This window comes from Cupressus sempervirens, chromosome 8 (genome assembly GCF_028749045.1).
Source record: "Cupressus sempervirens isolate cs-2001-9-10 chromosome 8, ASM2874904v1, whole genome shotgun sequence".
Lineage (NCBI taxonomy): Eukaryota > Viridiplantae > Streptophyta > Pinopsida > Cupressales > Cupressaceae > Cupressus > Cupressus sempervirens.
The window spans coordinates 19,707,479-19,723,481 of NC_143125.1; the positions used below are offsets into that span (position 1 = coordinate 19,707,479).

Here is a 16,003-nt window from a genome sequence, read left to right on the forward strand (position 1 = left end):
GAATTGAAGGTGACATCCAAGTGTGAAGAATGTTGCAACAACTAACTGAGAGTAGATTTAGTTCCATCTCTGGAACGTAGTACACATCAAGGAATATGAGATTCCTCCCAGCAGACTGAATCTGAATGTTGCCTTTGTCGACAACTGTGTACTCCACCACCAAAAATAACAAAATTAGAATAAGGCTGGTAGTCAGTAAACCAGTCTTTGCAATAAGTGAAATGACGAGAGGCACCTAAATCAATATACCAGAAAGACAACTTGACATGATCTATAGGTCTTTTAGCCATGAAGGCGTAAAAGGCAAACTATGACTGCTCAGTGTGCTCTGTACTATTTGTTTTAGGCTGCGAACCTGATTGCTTAGATTGTGCAGCTAAGCATCTTTGACATTCAACCTTCATGTGTCCAAACTTGTGGCAATAGTTGCATTGAATGTTCTTCATTTGGGAACCATCTGATGCTGGAGTAGAAGACTCTTGCTGAGACGACTGCGAAAACTTGCCTTTATCCTTCTGAAAGGATTTAGCAACGAAGGCTTGCTCTGTGGAGGTGGAGTTGGAGCTACTACCGAACTATTGTTTCCACCAATCTTGCTGAAGCAAAGTGTGCAGAGATCAGTGAACTTCATATCAACACCAAAAGACGTGATGTTGAAAGTCTAGATAAAATGCTCATAGGACTTTGGTAAACTCCGAAGAGTGATAACCACAATGTCCTTTTCCTCCACCTTGCGACCGATGGCAAGTAACTAATCACAAATTTTCTGAATCCAATTCAAGTGTGCCTAGTGTTGGTTCCCAAAACCGCAGTTTGGAAATCCAAGAGCCTGCCACTTCTCCGATAGGACTTCTCAATCAGTTCTAGCCAACAAACGGGAATACTTCTCGATTCCCCTACACTTCAGGCTTCGCTACACCTAGGCGGGTAGACCTTCTCCTTGAACCCGATTACTTGGTTCAGAGCTTTTCTAAAGCGAATTTAAACTTTGGGAGTTCTCCGGCTGGCAAAGTCTTCAAACTCGATCAAAATGAAACTGGATGTTGGATGATAGTTGAATGTTTTGTATAAGGTTTTAAAAATGGATTTGATGCTTGTAGAAGGAATATATAGATTTTCTAACTTCAATAATAGAAAGACCAGTGCCTCTACTCATCCGGCAATAGAGTCAACTTCAGTGAATAATCACGTACAACTTTATAATGTTTTACACACTTTACTACCAACAATTAAATAATCAAGATGCAATTGATCAAATATATACGCAATCTTAAATTAGTCCAGATTAAACTTTAACTCCTCTGGTAGGGAAACAAACTGGACATAGATACAGAAATGATTTAATATTTCACAATATCTGCGATGATCAAATTTAAAATGTTAAATGACTATGTCCACTTATCTGACATTTAAATTGTATACAGAATTCCAAATAATAATTACAAAGGACGATTCATCTGCAGTTTAAATCTCCACGCCTTTAATAATAAACAAAGAACATTTTATTTTATTATTAAAATAAAATTATAGAATTTATATTACAAAGTCATAATGTTGCTCCTTATCCCTCCATACAATAATTAATATAAAATACTTCTTCAGAATCTTAATGTTTTTCAAATCTTACTTCTTCTCGGTAGATGAGTCTTTATTTATATCTTTTTATTCTACCCAAGAGTTATGTCTCCTTATAAAAGCTACATCCTTTCTTAAATAATTATTAATCTGTAGTTTAATAATTTTCTTTCTATTCACATCGAACCCATAGATTAGATAAACTTTTATTGGCCTTCATCTTCATTTCACAAGATTAAAAAATCATAGAATGGCTTGCGTTTGGAATTATGAAACTTGAAGCATAGACTATGAAATTATATCGAACTAAAATACTTGCAATTTCATTATCGAAGATATCCTTCTGAGAACGTGTTTATTACTGAGTGATTGGTTCGTATTTGAACTAAAATGTATTTGGAAATTCATATTTTTATTCTTCCTTCAATTTCTTTCTCACAACGTTGCCATAGCAAAGTCTTTAGGAACTTTGCAATTATGGGTTACTCCAACCAACTACAAACCAGAGCATCACGAACTGCATCACTTGGACGTTGTTGCTATGCACGTTGTCATTGAAGATTGCTCGAAAGTTAGTTTGAGAGGGGGTCGGCTAAGATAAGTAACTCCAACACACATTTGCTTTGTCGATATAAGACTACAATTCCCAGAGACGCAACAGTGCAGATTTCTCATCACAAAGCCAAGAGTACTTTCCTAGTGTGAGGACATTGATACAAGTCACCGCAAGCATGATATATCACATCCAACTCATGTACTCTACATAACTTCTATGCTTATAATCAGTGAGTTCATATTTACATCATTTTCCATTGCCGTTAATTCCTTCATTGGCTAGACATTATCATTCCTTATCTATGTTGGATATATACTTTGCCACTATTTTTCAACATTATTTTAAATCCTTTATAGCATCTTCAGGACAATCAATAATAATATCAATTTGCAAATCTTGCAAATTCTTATATGCAAAATAGAACAACAAAAATAATCATAGGGTGAAAAGATTAAGGGTAGTAGCATGAATGGAGACCCTAAAATTTTTAGGGCACCATCACCTAGAGCGAGGCTCACTCATCCATGACAATAGAAAACAGAGTGTTCTTCAGAAAGAGAGCTCTGCTTTTGTCAGAAGCCTCATGAAGACCTTTGAGATGTGTCCAGATCTCGACAATTGTCTTGCCAAATGGAATCTGAGAAAGTTGATCATCAGGCACGAATAATTTGAGAAGCATCACTGCCTCTCGATTATTTAGATCCCATGTATCTTCATCAGGACTAGTAGTCGAACGCTTCGTAACACCTAGAACAAGTTGATCAATGTTCCGATATTCAAAAATTGTGATGATCTGCTACTTCCAAGTGCCATAATTTCGACCATTGAATTTGGAGTTGTGCTTGAGTAGAATGTTTGTCAGAGATGCCATGGCACATTTTCCAATGAAAAGACGCAAAAATCTGTGAAGATGCATTCTTCGAGACAAAAAATAGAAAACCTAGAAAATTTGGAGAGTGACCCAAGAGAGAGCTCAAAAACTCTAAAAGGAAAATGTTGGTTTTTGGATCTGCTGGCTCAAAAATCAAGGCACCCAGAAAAAACAGACAACCTAGTTGAGCTCTCAAAAAACCCACCAAGAATCTGAAATCAAAATAATTTTTCAAAGTCAAAAACTAGGGTTACGAGCAAAAAAGCAAGTCGGCAGTAATGGAGGAAAATTTGCAGAAAAATGGCAGATCTGGACAAAAATGGCCGATTTTAGTTGCAGAGCTCGACTAGATGCTGAGACATCGCTGAAGAATGTTGAAGATGTGGAGATTTAACTCCACATACAGCAGAAACTGCAGATCTGAGGTCTAAGAGCCGTCTGCAATTAAAAAACACCACAAAAAATTACCCTTTGTGCCGCTGTTTTTGAACGCTGTCCTAAAAATGCAACTGCAGCAGAAACTTGTCCATGAATGTCGCAATTTCTCAGAAGAATAAGTCGGCAACAGCATACACAAATGTCTAAGGACGCATTTTAATGGATGACGTGAAAACAAAGTTTGAAACCTGTGATTGCATGCCACAATTTCATACCATAACCTCAGATCACCACTTGAAAGGAAAAAAACAGAAGTTGCAGATTAGCATTTGAATTTCTCAAGGCAGAAACCCTAGGTGGGTTGTAGAGAAATTGACTGAAAAAAATTTTAGTATTGGCTATGATACCATATTACAAAGTAATTGGTAAAATACCTGCTTATTATTAACAGAGACCGAAAGGTCATTATACAAAAGAATAAAACGATGTTTCCTTAAGAAACCATCATAAAGAATAGAAACATTCTATTCTAGCTGAGAAAGCAAAAAAGGCTAAAGCTAACTAGATATTTACAATAGATTACCATTAACTAATAATTGACAATTATCTATTATCATAATAAATCCACATCCTCATCTACACCTAAACTGATAACTTATTAGGTGTCTACAGAATACATATTAATGTAGAATTAGAAAAAGAAATGGCAAGATACTTTTTAATCTTGAATCAGAAATATTGAAACTTTATTGAATGCATTGCAACCTGGTTCTGTAGATACCTTATTGACCTACATAAAAAACAGCCTCCAAGTCTATGGGTAAAGATAGATTCTTTACAGATGTTAGTTGCGAATGCTTCAATAGATACACATGCAAAATGGATTGAAGTTCCAATTAAATGAAATACCCCCACCTTTTTTAATGTCTTTCTACTTGCAGGCAAAATCAAAAGCTTTAAATATATGTGTTTGGCATCTTTCAAAGTACAATGAAGTTGTATTGTTGACAGAATAGCTTTGGCAGATACACAAATTACATGCAAACATGGAGGATGCACACCACTTGCTTGACAAAATGTACCAAATAAATGCCATCATAATGAGTGGAAGTGTTGCAATTGGGTATGGTCATGAATCATGTCCCTAAGGTGAGATGCTCTATAGTCTACACTACACGCGTGCACACAGTCAACAAGGGAAAAGTATTAAGTCAAATGCATCGCAGATAAATAGCCTTGTTAAACCAAATGATATGTTGAAATGTCTCTGAAAATTTCAAATGAGACACATTTGCAAAGTATATAGATGTACAAACAAGACCCATGACATATTTGACATAGTACCTTGACAGAGAGATCATCTAAAATAAGGAGACTGTCCAAACTCGTGGTATTAAATTTGATCCTTATGTAGCAACAATAGTATCTTATATGAATTTGACTTGCTTGAATGGGAAGTTTGGAATGGAGTGCATCAAATCAAGTGTAGAAGATTGTCTTCGTAGATCTAATAGACATTGGCAGTCATTACTTATGATTTTAATATTGTCTTCCTAGGTGCGACCCTTTCCACTTTCTAGTCAAGGTTGTTCAATTGACCAATTTTGTGCAAAGTTGCGAGGTTAATCAACCTCTCTAAATAGTGTAAAATAAAGTTAGTTGTTAACCCAAAAAGTACTTAGTTATACGGAGAAGCTTGTAAATACAAGCTAATTGTAATGTAAAGGAGGGGGAATCTTGCAGAGGAGACCCTTTCCACTTTCTAGTCAAGGTTATTCAATTGACCAATTTTGTGCAAAGTTGTGAGGTTAATCAACCTCTCTAAATAGTGTAAAATAAAGTTAGTTGTTAACCCAAAAAGTACTTAGTTATACGGAGAAGCTTGTAAATACAAGCTAATTGTAATGTAAAGGAGGGGGAATCTTGCAGAGGAGAAATTCTGCAGAAATATTGAGAGAAAATTTCAATAAATCAAGATTTCATACTATGTAAAGGTTTTTGGGTTAGTACCTTCTTAGAAATAATATAGAATGCATTTGTTTGCATGTTCAAATGTCCCTCTAAGTTATGATTGCTAATTTATATGCATTTGTGTGGATGAGGTAATTGATGCAAAGAAAAACATTCACCTCTTGGTATCATGATGTGAATGCGCTAGGATAGTTTATCTTTTCATATGTTAAGGTGTACTATCTGCTCTTTGTCATGGTTGCATTTTGTGCTCAAACCCCCTTGCAAATTGATAACTTTTAGGAATCACATTTGGTGTTTGTAAGTATATCTTTGGGGTTTTTATTGTTCATCTCACTCTGTTTCATGTTCTATCCTTTCGTACTTTCAGGTGAAAAGTACACAAATACACCCATCATACAAGGGAGTTGCACCTGTCAAATGCAGAGGAAGATTACAATCAGATAGTGATCAATTGTAGAGTATCCAATTGTTGGCACGATTGTTGCTACTCACAGAGCGAACAGGAACATTCCGAAGAAAACATTTGCAATGACAAATTTGTTTACCAACAAGACTCAAACTTCAATACAAAAGAAAGAGAATTCATGCAAGGCAAGAAACTAATCAATTGGACACCAAAATGGGAAATTTTCACTTTCCAAAACATTTTAAGGTGATAATTTTGCTACTTATATAGGAATGAAGGAGGTTTTAGGGCTTAGCTCCAAAAGTGCAAATTGTTGCTCTTTCTTGCAAATTATTGTAATGAAACTGTAAAATCTCAGGAATATTTGTTTCAAAGAATAATATAATTGCTCCAAAATACAATTGAAAACCAATGTAAAATCACAAGAATGTTTATTTCAAAAGAACGATACAAACACTCTTTTTTATTTGCCAAAATTCGAATGAATCTCACAATAAAATATTTTTGAGCAATATTTAAAATAACCTACAAAAATATATATATAAAAATTTTAGTGCACTTGTTGAAAAAAAGAGCACAAGTTCCAATGTGTATTGCATGTCCTAAAAGCGTCATGTTTGTCTATCGACTAAGCCCACTTGTTATCAGGGCAATGAATATTGATTCTTGTTCTAGATAAATGACAAGCATTGTTATGTATGTTATGAAGTGAGTAGACTCGAAAAGACCCATCAACTCTACTAGAAGTCAAATCGCATTCTTCTGTATATGCCATCCCAATAACCTTTTTTATGATGTCTTTCTTATCTTTAGTCGATACAAGTAATCGATTTAACTTCCCTACACATCTACTATCATGTTGAGTCATCACCACATGATATTATGCCCCAAATATCATTCTGACGTTTAACTTTATTCTCACCATCTATGACTTGAATCAAACCCTCAGCAATGAAATTACTTTCAAGTTCGTAATGCTGATAATTTCGATCAAAGGAGCTTTGCAATGTTGTAACATAGTGGGCTGTCAATTCCAACATGTGATTGGTCCATATGAGTATCGCAAATTTGATGCATATAGGAAAGCCAATTAGACTAGATCCTTTTGCTCGTAAAATGGTTCCTACCTCAATTCACAGAAAGTGTTATAATATTCATAAGATCTCCCATAACCACTCCCTCTCAGCACAGCCATTATGAAGTGAAGAAATTCTCGTAGCTCAACTTCCTTGTACAAAAACAAAACTTAAAATTAATTATCTAATATTAGTCTATGGTATTTTAACTAATATTAAATAATTTACATTATTTATTAAATATCTCAATTGAGAATTTATTTTATCTAGGGGACATTTTACTCTACCCTTTCTCATGTTGCTTGCCCACGACCAACTTTTAATTGAGTGTTAAAGGACCAGTTCATTTCGCATGTGGCATCTTCAACAAGTAACTTTGTCCATTTCATAAGGTACTTTGATAGTCATGTTTTGCATATTCCTTTCATAGATATCAATCACCATGTCTTGAATCAATTCCAATCTTCCTTCCTAGTGGGGGGTGATTCCTCAAAAAATGTCATGTGTTGTCTTATGGCCTTCTGAAGACATGAAACATGAAATTCGTTGCTCAAAAGAAGTGATGTAGAGAAATTAAAGCCTTGTTTTTATGGTTCCTAGAACATTATTTAGAAAATTGGTGCAGTTGTCGAGGGGGGGGGGAGGCACAATTCCACAAAAACTGTGATGTGTTGTTCTATGGCCTTCTTAAGACATGAAACATGAAATATATTGTGTATTTTGCTTTATTTATTTATTTTCAGGTGATCTAATTCATACGACAGTGCACCAATCTTCTTGATAATCTTCTAGGGACCATAGAAGCAAGCCTTTAATTTCTCTACATCACTTCTTTTGAGCGAGGATTGTTTGTAAGGCTATTAGCGAAGATAAACTAATTTGACAATTTTAAAACTTCACTCAACTTGTTCCTTATCTGCATAATCCTTCTGCTGGTTTTGTGCACATTGCACATTTTCCTTGAGAGATTTCAAAATGTCCTAACATTCTTGTAGCCAGTGTTTGGATTTTAGTGCCTTAGTATCCCCTAACGCCAAATCAACAAATTACATGGCATCATAACCATACAATACACGTAAGGGTGACATTCGGATTGACATAAGATATGTGGTATTATAACAATATTCCCCCAAGTAAAGCCATTTGATCCATGCTTTCTGATTTTTGACTTCATAGTTATGAAGATACCCTCAAACCCATTTTTTAACTACTTTTGTCTGGCCATGCGTCTAAAGGATGGTATATAGTGGTACGATTAAATTTTGTTCTTGTCAACCTGAAAAACTCTTCCCAAATAATGCTAAGAAACCTGTTGCCCTGTCACTAATTATATTCTTTGGTAATCCATGAAGACAGAATACCTCCCTAAATAATAATTATGCAATCTAAGGCACTTCATATTCTGTAGTGATAATATAGAAATGTGGAAAAAAAAATTAACCTATCCACTACAACAGAGATGCAATCTTTACCTTGACATTTAGACAAGCTAGTGATAAAATCTATTGTCATACTTTCCCATTTTTTGTTCAGGGATGGGCAATGGCTTAGCATCTGGCACTAGGTAGATTCAATCTTTATAGTATAATGTCATCTACCATTTTATATTTGTCATTCTGTAGGTGCCCATAAAGTAACTCAAAAGAAAATGATTTCTAGGAATATTCAACTAATAAAAGAGATTTACAATCAGTTGTTAATACTAATAACGAATTTATTGTCAGTCTCCTGGAAGCTGTATCAGCTACTACAATATTTTTACCTTTAACATATTCAATTTCGAGGTCATATGCTTGGATCTTGTTGATCCATTTCTATTGATGATCATTGAAATCCTTATCCCCGAGGAAATTCTTCAAACTATTGTGATCAATTTGGACTACAAGATTTTCTCCAACTAAATACCGCTGGAATTTAGCCAGAGTATGCATGATTGTAAGCATTTCCTTATCATAAATTGTATATAATTTTTACCTATCCCTGAGTATCCTTCTTTCATATGCAATGGGATGTTTGTTCTGCATTAAGACTGCCCCAATTCCATCACTTGATGCATCACATTTACCCTCTACCATTGATCATTAGTAGCTTGATCGAATCTGTGAGGCTAGACGCTTCATCAGTTTGGCTTTGTGTCAAAGGTAGCATAAGATCCAGATTGCCTTGGGTGATGAGAAGAAGGCTGCAACTACTACCAAGTATGGTTCCTTCAATTTCTTGGTTATGCCTTTCAAGCTCGCAAATACGAGATATTTGTGAGGTTAAAAGGTAGGAGGTATTTTCCCACAAGAAGTCAAAATATTGCTATCTAGATTCAACTATGTAGTTTTTTAATCAATCTCACTGGCCGAGGCTTCATGAACAGTGGTTTACAAGAGCCCATCTTTCATGAGAATGAATGGAACACTTAAGCACTCATTGCATGTGTGATGCTCACTGGCGATGCTCACTCTTTCCTATTTATAATTTAGTGACTAAGTTAACGATAATGATAATGCCATTGCTGCAACTTGGTTATTATTTCAATTCTACTAAGTACTTGCGAGATTGAAAAGTAGGAGGTATTTTCCCACATGTTAAATTGAGATATTGCTATCTAGATTCAACAAGGTAGTTTGATTCAAAAACTACATGGTAGGTCACTCATCCCAATATTTGCAAAATTGTTGTAAATATCATTATGTTGATTAATTTTGGAAGTAAATATATTTTGCATCTTTAATCTAAAGAAGCTTCCCTTATTAATCTTTTGGCATCTTATCATTGTCATGTAGTCTCTCTAGATCCCCAAACTATATCCAATCCCTCATGAAAATGGTTGAATGGTTATGTTTTGCTTTTCTTTTTATGATTTTAGTTATTTAGTTAACAATGATGGTAATGTAATTGTTGCAACTTGTTTACTATTCCAATTGTAATCAGTAATTGTGAGACTCTTGTTATTATCATAATTCTGATATAATTTCTAGAAGTAATACATTTAAGCATCTTTAGTCTAAAGCAATTTCTACTATTAATCTTTTGTCATCTTGTAATTGTTGTATAGTCTATCTAGATCCACAAACTAGATCCAATCTTACTATATAGAGAACTCCTTTTGAAGTATAACTTGCAGTCTTTTATATACTTTGAAAACAACTGATCAAAACAAGCATCTCTGGGTCAAAACAATATTGAGCATGCTCAATATATTTTCCTCAAACTAACTTTGGATTCAAGAATTATAATGGTAATAGAATTAAGGTTACAATTTATGGTTTTGATAAACATAAGCAGGGATTTGAAAGAACCCAGAACCTTTTACATTAGGAGAGACATGTCATTAAGCACAGCAAGACAAAGGAACTGCCAAAAAATACAGCAGCAAAACTACAATGGACACAACCAACCACAGCCTAGAGAAACCCAACTGGGCTATAAAACAGCCAGCTGCTGAATAGAAAACCCAACCAGAATTAGGGTGGTTTAAAGAAATGGTCTACAGACTTCTGGATACTTTAGAATCAGGTTTCTTTGCATGACAAATCATAATGATACACTTGTATTATTACTTCTGCCCACCTCAATTCATGTTAGTTCATCTGTGCATCACCTATCACAAGGGGTTTAGAAATGCATTCCATTCAGTTTTTTTGCATCCCTCCCCTCTGTCATCACACATGGATACCCCCATCCATCTGGGTTGCACTCAATGACAAATAGCTTTAATGGAGCTGGTATCATAAAAGCATTTAAAGTGCATCTTCAAGACTCGCTATTGTTTGCAATCCAGTGAGTTCTCTCCTGGATCTCAAGGAACTCAAGAACATGATGAAGAGCATGGCTACAGCATTGATAAAAATGCAATTTCTAGGAGGTTTGAATGAGGTGCTAGAAGTGGTACAGTGTGGCACGATAATCCTGGTGGAACCCTAAATTTTTGTAGATTTGGAGTCCCAATCCTTGGCTAGAAAGCAAAAAAAACAGATCAGGTAGGCTCTCTCGTCTCCAACTCTCAAAAGCCCAATGGTCGATATCCAGGTAAGTACAGATTGCAAAATGCAAAATATCTCAGGTACGCATCCTTGGAAACCTAATTTCTTTACATTTAAACTATTATTAACTCCTTGCATTCTTTCCATAAAATATCACTAAGATCATGTTTGAATTAAATCATATGGATAACAATTTTAATGATCTCATAATCCTTAGGTGCAAATATTTTTTTCTTAAATGTGCCCTAATACTAAAGGTATCGGCATTTGATTCTAAGATATAGTTTTCCCTTAAGATGTATGGAGTATTTTAATGTTTTTGGTTAAAAGTAAAATCTAATTAAATGTATTCTTTATATCTTCAAACCTTTGAGAAAAGGCATTAATGCTGATGGAACCCTAAATTTTTACAAATTTGGAGTTCCAATCCTTGGCTAGAAAGCCAAAAAAATTGGATTGGGTAGGCTCTCTCATCTCCAACTCTCAAAAGCCCAATGGTCAATATCCAAGTAAGTACATATTGCAAAATGCAAAATATCTCAAGTACGCATCCTTGGAAACCTAATTTCTTTGCATTTAAACTATTTACATACTCCTTGCACTCTTTCCGTAGAATATCACTAAGATCTCGTTTGAATTAAATCATATCACTAATGATTTTAATGATCTCATAATCCTTAGGTGCAAATCTTTTTTCTCTAATGTGCCCTACTACTAAAGGTATCGGCATTTGATTCTAAGATATAGTTTTCCCTTAAGATGTATGGAGTATTTTAATGTTTTTGGTTAAAAGTAAAATCTAATTAAATGTATACCTTACATCTTCAAACCTTTGAAAAAGGCGTTAATAGGGTTTTCGCCATCTCGAGGAAGTCCCAAGATCCCCCCCTAATCTAGTGAACTAAAAGTAAAGTGAACTTCATGTGTTATCAGCAGGTGTATTATTTTAATTATTTGTTTGTATGTTTTCACTGAAAAATTCATAGTTCTCAAATTTCAAATTGAATCTGTTATTTCAAAAGATGTGCTTTCTAAATATCTTATAGGTGTACGAAGCATGGATTATAATTTTTAAGCACCATATTGCTCTTTCGTCACGAACCTCTTGAGAGAAGATCGAAATGGCGAAATTAGGTTATTAATGTCCAAAGTTGTGAGGCAAGCATGATAATGGCACTTGATTTTGTGCTCAAGAGGCATCAGCATTAGCAATTGAATCTCGTGCCATCCCAAACAAGTTCCTTCCAAATCATCAGTTGTTGTGCAAGCATGCACCAAGAAACGCATGCTATAAGAATGAAGTCTTAATCACAAATGTTGTAAGTACTACATATTCTGATAAGGGAGATGGAAGTTTTAAAAATGCCTCTGTCATTATAAAACTATAAATGAATAGCTCGTGAGCTTTATACCGCACAAACATGGAAAAGAATGGGCATCGAAGGTCTACAAATTCTGTGGGATATCATCCATCGCAAGGGTCGTCGAGATGAAAGAAGAATGTTATGGGACCTCTAGATTTCACAATTTTGAACTAGGCTCATAATCAGATAGTGTGACATGGTGAAATTTCTATCTTTCAAACCCTAAAGCTATTCACTTGCATCATTACCAAAAATGAAGAGTTGTTTTAACCGAATGAGGAGCACATTGCGCATGAATTCGATGTGATATCCAAGCAGCTCTAAATCAGGAGGCAATTTTTTTAAGGCTCGTGAATTAGCATCAAATAATCCTTGAGCCAAAGCCAAATGTTATTATTGGACAGTGCAAATCAAATGAATGAAGCAGTTACCATTTTCAAAGGTTGCAAACCTTTGTTATCATGATAAATTTAAAGCCAAAAACATAGAAAGACATGTGGTGCATTGTTTTTAGGTTGGTCCAAATCAAGGTATCATGGCTTCATATTATGAGATTCTATGAATCGTGTTGTTCTCAAATGGATGATCTTGAATGATCAAGTTCTCAAATGATAATGATATAACAATTTGAGCCCACAATGAAGAAGAAATTAAAGTAGGGAGCTTGATTAAGATTTCAAAAAGTTGATCATCAGTAAACCCTAACCCTATTCTCGCAAATCAAGAGGGCTCGTGCCGGAGTTGTGAGAAAGAAAGAGATCTCGCTAATTCGCAAGATAAAATGATTTAGTTTCCCGATAATGCAAAATGATAAATGGAATTGGTAATGAGTTCGCTACTTTGCAAGGGTAAGTGTTCTGGCCTCTCAGAAACGCGATTAAGATAAGTTTTGAGGTAAGAAAAAAATTAATGTTATTTTCACATATGATTTTCAAACAAATATTAAAAGGATGTGAAAAATAGAATTTTAAAATGTTTTAAGTTATTTCTTCTATTCATTAGAAAGAAAATGAATAAGTGTATATTGAAATATTTCATATCTTTGAGAAAACATGAATTTTACATTCATTATTAGGTTTATTTTTATATTTTATTATTATGAATGTAAAGGATTGAGTGAGGAAATACATATCATTTTAGAATATGAGTCATATGTATACCTTCAAATGGATTTTCCTATTATTTTAAAATAGATGTTAAAAGGAGTGAATATTTCAAGTCATCATTAAAAAAGGAAATAGTGAAAGTCAAATATTTCTAAGCCTTTTAATGATGTTTTTCCTTGATGTGTTTAGGGCAAAGTTACTTTAATGTTGCTATTTAATTTTTGCCTACCATCATTAGAAAAGATAATGAGAATATTTTAAATCATTTTCCCTAACGTATTTTAAATTCATTCAGAAGTATTGAGGGAAGAGATGCTAATAGCATTTCAAAGTCTTCAAAAGTTAAAGTATTATATTTCAAATGAGATGTGAAGATTATTCTTTATAGAATAAATATGATCTCCACCATTTAGCAAGAGCTTTATTATCTTCAAGTGAGATAGTGAATTTTAACGCATTTCAGAAAATATTTTAAGGGATGATTATGTAGCAGAACATAATATTTTACTTAATATATGTGCTTCTCTACAAAGATTAACAATGATTTATATTCTTTGATATAAACTCTAATACGTAATGTTTGAGATTTGTGCAGGGTATCAGCAAATTTTATATAGTCATAAATGACTGCAGGTAAGAATATATTTCTTCTCTATTTTAATTATAATCTAATTGAAATATTTGTGTGCAGAATCTATCATTCATATAGAGGAGCACAAATGCAAAGGAATTATCAAATCAGGAAATATTGGGATATTTGCCAAGAGAAACAAATGGAAGAATAAATAAGCATTATTTGATTATCGGAAGATTAATCAAGCCAAGGGGCATGACCTTTCATAAAGATGGCAATGACAACATTAAGACTCCAGTTTAATTATTCTTATGTTTAACTTTGCACTGTAATTAATAAGTGTTCAGTTGCATAGTTAGGAATAGACATGATGACCTGAAGCTTGTATGCATTCTTTGATTGTTTATAAAGGAACGAAAAAATAGAACGAATATAGCAATACATTTTCTAAGATACTAACTGGATGATTATTGCAGTTTGTTTAGGTAATGCAACTTGAACACAGCTCAATTGCAATTTTTTTTTGAATCAATAAAATGATGCGGTTTCCTATCTAAAATGGGGAAGTTGGTTTTTTCAATACTTGTATACTATAATGTTCTCTTGGATCCAAAATTACTATTAGATAGATTGAACTTCATGAATACTCTTGATTATCAAATATTTCATATTGTGCTATGGTATCTGTCTGATTGGTCTCCTTTAGTTGGGGCTAAATTCATTTAGACTAGGGTTTAATTTACTAAGTTCTCCATCCAGTAGTTGATGGTGTGGCCAACAATCTCCATAAGAGTGTGATGATAAGTTCTTGCAGCGTTGACTACATTCACCCAATTGGACCTAGGGACTGATCTTTATTGATTCATTTAAATTTGCAGTTGCATGCTAGTGTGGTTCTTTACCTTAATCATTTGCATATCATTCATCCACTCTCATGCATATTATTAATCATCATTTAAAAGCATTCCAAAAACATTCCCAAAGCATTCAGCCTTATAATATCAGATTTCTCCTTGAGAACGCACTTGCCCACTCAAGAGCATTTTCCCTAAAATCTGCAAAAATGATTTTCTCCCCACTACAAGGGTTGAGATAAAAGTACACCAGCCTAGGTCTGCAAATCCTGAAGTGTGGAGATTGATTGTAAAGTCTTTGGTCTCCAAAGATGGCCAAGATTGTGTTGAGATTCCCAGCATCAAGCAGGCAAGGCTTGTAGGAATTCAACCAACAATTTTGAGAACCAACAAATCCCTCTCCCTTCAAAATTCTATAAACTCCTAACCAACACAGACATGGGAACTTGTTCCCATTCATTCCCTCTTTGCATCCAAACTTGGTCCTTCGGTAACACCAAAAGACTACCAAAGAGGTCAATTTCCTAAAGAAAGTGTAGTATCCGGTGACCTCAGAAAATGTGGAATGATTGATGTCATCTACCCATTATTGCTTAGAGAAGTAAGCGACAATTTCCTCTATCCAGTTTTTGAAATATAACAGTAACAATCTGTCTCCTTTAGTTTTCGGCTGCTAGCAATAGAATGTATGAGAAAGTTAACACCAGGATGTTGTGGTTAACCTGTCTGTACTATGAGCTTAGCCATATTTGGTATAGCATTTCTGTATGGACTTTGTATATTTTATCATTCATATAAAAGGGAGCAACCTTCAAGGTTGCAATTTCAGAACAGATAAAACAATGAAATCGTCTATCTATCAAAAAAATGAAAAACACAAATGAAAGCTTTTGAGCTAGCTGGTGGACTTAGTTTCATTGGTTGTTAAAAAGACACATGGGAAGAATGTCAGCTAAAAAAATCCATATAGAATTCCATTAATCAATTTCAAACATTATTTACCTGTTATATTATCCCGTAAAGTGGATAATCTACAGGTGCATCTATTTAGTGTCAGCTAGGAACATTTTGCAAGACCTAAAGCCATTCAATGCCTCTAGTTTAACTAATCAAGTTCCTGCATTTTTCCTCGACAATTAACGATCAGTTAAACTGGAAATTACTCAAATCCATTATTGATGCAAATCAGATTCATTAAGCCTCATAGTAGTCAGATTCAAAGAGTCTCACTGCTTGCTGATAAGGTAATCCATAACATCTCACAAGTAGCATATGGTACATGCAATTAAATGGTT

The 16,003-nt window shown here is 34.2% G+C and overlaps 1 protein-coding gene across 1 annotated transcript in view; it reads right to left on the minus strand.

Annotated features, from left to right (window-relative positions):
• Positions 1 to 16,003, minus strand: part of LOC149541373 (DNA/RNA helicase protein) — a 41,564-nt gene that overhangs the window by 23,269 nt on the left and 2,292 nt on the right. The gene's annotated exons all lie outside the window — the stretch shown is intronic.